This window comes from Acomys russatus, chromosome 30 (genome assembly GCF_903995435.1).
Source record: "Acomys russatus chromosome 30, mAcoRus1.1, whole genome shotgun sequence".
NCBI classification, from domain to species: domain Eukaryota; kingdom Metazoa; phylum Chordata; class Mammalia; order Rodentia; family Muridae; genus Acomys; species Acomys russatus.
This window is the reverse complement of record NC_067166.1, coordinates 3708403-3716516: the sequence shown is the minus strand read 5'-3', so window position 1 is coordinate 3716516 and position 8114 is coordinate 3708403.

The following is an 8114-nucleotide window of genomic DNA, read 5'->3' as shown; positions in this document are numbered from 1 at the left end:
AAATAATTGTCCAATCTGTGAATAATAAATATTTAAATGGTGGTTAAACAGAAATTACGAACAGCTTTGTCTGTATAAGGCAATATCTAAACAAAGATTAAATTCATGACAGAGAAATTCTTAAACATATGTGTGCACACATGTTTAATATACAGTACATGTATATATGTATATATATATATATATATATCTTTTAAAAGTAATGATAATCTTCCACACGTTGTAGCATAAAGAAGGTGTATTGGAGTTTATCTACCCAACTCTTCATGTTTGGAGCTATGCAGAGCTAAATACGTGCTTGGTGCAATGAGCCTGTTCACCTGCGTGAAACTGTAGCTTTTTGAAAGCTGTGAAAAGTAGGGTTGGAAAGTGTGCAAACACATGTTTTAACCTTTCAAAAGATACAAATGCTAAGAAAATATAAATGCAGACTTCCTTTGGACTGCAAAAGGCTAAGATTTTTTTTTTTTAAGCGTCTGAGTAGGTGCCAATGCTCTTTTTCTTTTCTTCCTAAAGCAGATTAACTACTTTGGATTTTTTTCTCTCTTTCTTTTCTTCTTTTTTTTTTTTTAAACTAGCTTAGAAGGTTCAAATTATATCTGGGAAGTGAATAGGTAATGATATATGCCTCATTCACCAAAGAAACAAATGTTTTGTTTCCCAACTCTAATTCTGTATTTTGTAGTAAAGCTGGGGTGATATAATACGCACTCGTATTATTGTAAAACAAGCGTTTATTACTTGGCTAAGTAAGCTGAGCTTTGGAAAAGTGTACAAGTGCTTTGAAATAAAATAAAAACTACTTAATCCAATCTTCTCTCATACAATTTCTCTCAAGGAGAACAGACACAGCCTGTTAAAATAACAAAGAGTGCGGAGTTTCCATTCCTGGACAACGTGTCCTCATTCAAACCCGCACTCCAAAGCTTCCTTGCATCTCTTCTCAACTTTCTCTGCTGTAGGGAAACGTGATGCCCCGAAACCTCCTGGATTTTGTTTTATGTTAACTGGCAGAGCCTTTCACGTCTCACAGACCCAGTGACACCTAAATGACACACACTTTGGATTGTCTTGTTGTGTGGAAATGCGAGATGAAGGGAGGAGGAGAAACCTCAGACCGGTGGGCAAGGGCAGGGCTGCATTCACAAGCATTCCGAAGATCAGGGCCAAGCTGAGGAGGGAAAGCCATTGCTCCAGTGAACTGATTTCACGAGGAGTGTTCAATTACGCAACCCAGCCCTGAGAATTCTCCAACCTGGCAGCCGTGGAATGAGACCTCTCAAAAGGAGAGGTTAACGCTCCACAGTCTTCAACCAAGATCTTTTCAGAGAGTAACATTATTTAAACATATTTGTAGGCCAGTGCTGGCTTTAAAATAACTGCAGACACAGAGAGATGGGTGTAAAATACCATTTGCAGTGTGCTAGAAAAGGAGTTGTGGTTTTTTAAAAATAAAACACTATTTAGTCTTATACCTGCGTCATGGCTAGGTTTTGGCCATGGTGTGTGCCAGTTATTTATCTTATTTGGATTAAATTATAAACAATGCATGCTACCAGTTTCAGAATATTTAGAACAATAGCTTTCCCTACTGGCTTTCTCTTGTGACTTTCCAACTTTATTGCGATACATCTTTAATGCATTCCTTCCCCCCAAAGACTTTCATAAAGTGTATTCAAATAGAAAAATCATGAAGGTTGAGATGAGATTTCCACAGGATTACAAAACGTAAAACAAACGTCAGAGGAAATTTTTACAATTGCTCTTGATTATAGCATTTTGTGTTTCAACAGCATTTTAGGAAATTCTTAAACCAGCATATTCAAAAAAAAAAAAAAAAAAAAAAACTAAACATAACCTCCTTTGAACCTAACCACATTTCTTTTCTCTTCCTGTCAGTTCCTCTTTTTTTGAAACACTGTTTGGAAGGCAGGGCCCTGGGCAGACAGCGTTTGTTGGGCCTGCTGCCATTGTGAGAAAGTCTTTCTGCGGCCTCGGGTGGTCTTCAACAAGAAGAAGGCAAGGCCTCTGCTAGGAAGGTTGTTTTCTGGAACTCCTTGTTTCCACCTTCCATGTAAGCATCGCACAGCTCCCAGGAAAAAGCAAAGAATGAACTGTGAGTGACGGGTACAGCCCAGACCTTTCAGAGGCAATGAGGGTATTTGTTTCTCTCTCTCTGCAAGTTCAGTGGTGGCTAGAATTACTAATTGGGGCCTGTTCATTACCAAACGTATCTCTATCATTGGCAGTAGACTTCTGCCCAGTTCCAAACACGGTTCTATTGCAGCACTACAATAAAGCACTTCCTATCAGCTAATGAGCTCAAAACTGCATCTAATCTTAATAGTTAGGTATGAGCAAGTGCTGCAACTCATCCCCACTGAGGAGAGTGATTCTCTGTGCCACAGAAGGAGGCCAGGTGGAAGGGAAACACACAGCTCCCCAGCTCTTACTTAGTGTCAGCTTCTAGGGAAAGCCTGAGCTCCATCAAGTTTCCCTCAGCCTGCTGCTGATTTGATGTCGTGATTACACACATAAAGTTATAACTCTGTTGATCAAACACCGCAGATCGCACGAGGATTGTAATTTTGAACTTGGTCTATTTGTGCCAAATTGCCTGAAAATAATAATTAGAGACAATTTAACATAATGAGTACAGTAGTTCCAGATAAATTGCCCCTCCAGAACATTAATTGTATTCATTAAACAGAAAGGGGTAAAATTCTAAGGTCACACCCGTTACAGCAATGTTTTTAGACATTATGGTTAACATCCCTCTCCTTAATGATTTAGGGAGACTAATGATATTTAACCAGTAAGATTGTGGAATTCGATTGTTAGTTTTAGTTTAAATTTCTATTTAAACTCGTTTTAACAAAACACCTAAGTTCTGTTTCTGATAACAATTTAAAGGTCCATGTTTTGGAGTTTTCTTTTATGATTACCGTTGGCTTTCAACCTCTGCAGTATCAAAATAGCATATGCTTTTGCTTTTCGAGTTGTTTTTCAGTTGCAGCACTTATTACCATCTGAAACAGTGCATTGCTATTAACTTATTGGTGTGTTTGTGTGCATGTGTGTGCACACGCAGGCATGTGTGCACATGCGCTTGTGAAGCACACACACTCGTGGACACATATATGCCTTTTGTGCATGGGTAGGTGAGGTAGATGTTGGATGTCAGTGACTTTTCCCTTTAGTTGTGGAGCACTGCCTCTCACTGAGCCTAAAGTTATCACTTAGCCAGGACAAGTGCCCAGCAAGCTCTTTGACCCTCCTGTCTCTGCCTCCCATCACTGTGCTTAGAGGGGTGTGTCATAGGGATAGAATTGCCTATGGATCTCGGAAATCAGACACGAGCCTCTCATGCTTACGCCGCAAGCACATAACTATCTTCCCAGCACTTGGGTTGTTTTAGGTTGACAGATCACTTGGCCTGTCAGGCTTACCTACAACTTGGTATGTTGAGAAGACCAATACAACCAAAGAGAGAACAAAGCAGAGCTGGCAGGAAATAAGACAGACTAAGATTCAAGCGTGTTTGGTATTGTAGTGGGTGGTAAGATATTAAATATTGTCACTTAATTACTCTGAGTGAGTTAAGTGGCACTGGAGGCTTTCTATCAGGAGATATGATCTGAGCTGTGTATTTTGAAGATCACTCTGGCTGCTCTGTGAAGGGTGGATTTCTAGAGATGACAAAACTAGGGATCCTGGCGTATGCCTTGAAGGGGCCGAGGCAGGGGATCCCGTTCACTCGCACTGAAGTGTCACTAGGGAAGACAGAGCTAAGCTGGCTGCTAAGCTTTAGAAATACTGCGCTACACACAACAGATGAGAGGAAGACAGAAACGTGGGGTAACTGTGGTGCTTTTGGCTGAAGCAATTTCAGTGTATTACAGTTACACTTACTGATTGGAATAACAATGGGCTGAAACTATATTTGAAACCAAGAGGTGTTTTTATTTCTATATGCTTTCTGTCTTTAATATATATGTTTCCAATATACGTAATAGTTTTACAATAATTTTGCTAAACATAAATGTTACCATACTAAATTACAGCTTTCATCTCAACTTGTCTACTTTAGAGTCTGGTAATAAATAAATACAAACTTGTATATTGGTATCAAATTATATATGAATGATTTTTACTTACTTATTGAAACCATTTATTATTCATACCAATAGTATGTAAATGCTGTTATGTTCTTATTATTTTTTTTTACCATATTTAGATTTTATACCAAGATAGAATGTTGTTGAGATGAGTGATCATTTGAACATCTTCAAATGCAATTAAATTAAATTAAATTAATCATTCCTTTGGGTACCATATAAAATGTTTGCCAGGCTATTTGTGTTGTCTTTTACATGTCCAAAATAGAACATTATCAATTAACACTTAGGGTAGACATTTACACTTGTCAAGATAAATCTGATTTTTTTAACCTTCCTAATAAATAAGGCATCTGTCTTGCTTTAGTGTCATATTCAGTACATATTTACCCAAACAAGTTGAATTTCTATCATTGAACAGTGATAGAAACAAATACAGAGTAAGTGCTGATTAAGACATTCTGTGGGCTGAAAAAGAAAACATGAGCAGAGTGGGGCCAAGCAAGTGTATTCACCGAGGAGACTCCCAGACTCAATCTCACTCCCTGTGCCGCACTCTTCATAAGTAAAAGCTTAATAATGCAAACTGCAAAGACATCATTACCTAAAAAGTGTATCTGCATTACCAATGTAAGAGGAACAAACCTAAAGTAGGAGAAGAATTCCATCTCCTGACGGTAACTAAATCAATGTTAAACATAAGAAATGAAGTATCCAGTTTGTCACCCTTGGCATACCTACTGGATCTATAGAACACTCATATTTCTTGTGTAAAAGTTCGTGGGAGGATGGTACAGAACACACTGAAACAACACAGCATCGCTGTAGAATGCTTGTCCGTTGTTTGGTGTTGTTTGTTTGTTTGTTTGTTTAAGGAATAGGTTCATGCTGAATGCTCCCTTCCCAGTGAGGGAAGTGCTTCATAGGGGAAGCAGGGAATTAAGTTCTAATAATCAGTTCAGTTGGAAATGTTTTTAGGGCCCTTGCAGGCATACACTCTTCCGAGGTCACGAAGCCCAGGTGCAGATTCCGCAGAGTCTAGAGTTCAGCTTCTCCCTGGTCAAGCAGGGAGTGCAGGCGGCAGGCACTGAGTGGAAGCAGCTGTCCTTAGCTTGAAAATAATTCCCGCTATTCTCCATAATTGCTCAGCTGTCCTCATCCTGGTAGCAACATCCATAGAAGATATTTTCATGACAGGAATCATAAAAAACAATGTAGATAAGAGTGGTTTACATGTATTTGGGGTGTCAAAGTGGAATTAGGTCATTCCCACTGAACACGTCACGATTAGAAAAGGAGACTGAAACAGCCGAACCAATGATGACTCAGCTAGGGTGATGACAATTTATTATTATAGGCTGCTTTCTGGATCACTGGGAGCTTTAAAGATAAAAAATAAAAAATAAAAAAAAAGAAATGGAACTCAGTTGTCATAGAAGGGTTTATTTACGATGGTTGGCAAAGACTATTAAAGTCTGACTTCCTTCCTGAGAAGTGCATAAGAACCTAGTAGATGGTTACTTGTGGTAGTATTTTTATAAGATCTTTGCTGGGTAACTCTACTTCCTGCTTGTGCAATATATAATGGCATGTTTCCTTGCTATAGGCCTTTACAGCATACCTAGCAATTCTTACAACTGAGTTTTATAGGATCCTTAACTATCCAAGAGACACCAGTCAATAGTAATGGTCCACCCTCCCCCTCCCCCTCCTCCCCCCACACCCCTCCCCTTCCCCCTCCACACGCCCCAGGCCATGTTGTAATGTCAACAGCAGATCCTGAACTCTTTCTGGGTCAAAGTGTGGAGAGGGAAGAAATGAAAAGAATATTTTAAAAGACAATTTTATCTAAATTATAATCAATTTCATATCAATTACATCACATTTCTTCCTCCCTTTCCTCCCTCCAGCTCGATCCAGCTGCCCTCCATCAAACCCCTCCCTTGTCCTCCTTTCTCAAGTCGATAGCCTCTTTTCCTTTGACTATGGTTACATACATATATATCTGTATCCATGTATGTATGTGTACATGCATGTATGTAGGCTTGCATGCATGAATATGTAGGTAGGTAGGTAGGTGAATTTACAAATATGTTAATACCACCTGCTCACACCTTTATTGCTTTGTGTGTGTATGGTTTGAGAGCTGACCACACTGCATTGGACAACCAATGAGAGGGCTTATCCCAGGAAAAGGCTTGTTCTCCTTCTCCCAGCAGTCATTACTTCCTGTGCCTCTTTTTCTAGAGGTGGAAGTCCACAAAAAATTTCCCCCTTCCATATAACATGCCCATCTTCCACATAGCATGTCCATCTGCCGTATAACATGCCCATCTTCCATATAACATGCCCATCTGCCGTATAACATGCCCATCTTCCATATAACATGCCCATCTGCCGTATAACATGCCCATCTGCCGTATAACATGCCCATCTGCCGTATAACATGCCCATCTGCCGTATAACATGCCCATCTGCCGTATAACATGCCCATCTGCCATATAACATGCCCATCTTCCATATAGCATGCCCATCTGCCGTATAACATGTTCATCTGCCATACAACATGTCCATTCAAGATCATCTTTCTTAACAATAACATCCACACTCACTGCTTCCTAAAATTACAGAAATTACTTATCTCTGAAATAGTGGGTAATATTTTTAGTTTGTTTAAGAAATGTCCATACCTATATTGTTTTAATCTGAGGTCAAAAGGGACAACATTTAATGGTAAAATCTGTAAATCAATTTATATTTTCTTTTGATTTTCATTTCTGTTTAAAATATTTTGTCAGGGATTTTTTTGAGAATTTTATGTTTGAGAATATTACGTTGTATTTTGATCATATTATGTCCGCCTGCCCCAGATCCTCCCTTCCATACCCACTAGACTATGTGTCATCATCCTGAAGCCCATCAAGTCTCATTCGTGCTGCGGACACACTGCTGGTTGAGTGGCCATACGCTAGAACATCTCAGCCCTCTCAGGGACCACACCCCCAAAGAAAGCTACCTCACCCTGTCCTCACCATTAGTTGTCAACACTTTGTTTGATTAGGGGTGAGGTTCTTGTGTCTTCATTTCCTTTCCATTTTGGCATGTTGTCTGGCTTCAGTTTGCATAAGTCTTGTGCATGGTATCGTAATTGTTATGAGTTTATTTATGCAACTGCCCTATTATGTGCAGAAAATACTTACTTTTGTTAGTAATCTAGTGCTTCTAGCTCTTACCTTCTACTTTGTTTGCTTTTGAAATCACATATATATATGCCTGTGTAAGGAACTAAAATAGTCATTAAAAATACTAAATGGTTCACAGACGCTGAGAGCATCTTCATAGCACTGCCTTGCAATCCCAGTATTATCTCACACATCAGTCAGGGTACAGTAGCTGTTCACATGTCTGCGCACAACTGCAGGCTGTTAATCATGGATGTAATTGAGATGTGGGATCATTTCAGCCTCAGTCTGAATCAATGCTCCTTTGTAAGGTTGATGTGTTGTTGTGAAATTAGAACCAAGGCCTGTCTTGCTATTTTTATGCTTCTTATAGCAAGTCAATGAACATTGAATGTCTTGGAAATTCATAATTAAACTGTATTTCATCTGCAGTAATTATAATTGAATAACAATTAATGTCTATGTTTCTCTAAAAGGGAGACTCATGTACAGGATGAGTGGATGGAGCTGTCCGCAGAAATGTCAGTAGGAGATTAGAGAGGTTGGAGAGAAGGAGGAGGAGTCCCAGCAAAGACCTCAGTATAGGAATAAGTGCTGGGATGAGACTCCAGGGTCTCCTTCACTTAAGGAAGTCAGTTTTCTACTTCATCGTGGAATGTAGATCATCATTTCTTCAGCAAAGTCTAATTCTTGAAGTTTCTTAGTTAAGAACTATCAATCACCAAAAAGTCCAGCATCCAATAACAATGATGATGATAATGATCATAGCAGCAATGATGGTGTCTATAATTGCTAAGGGGTCAGGTAGTACACT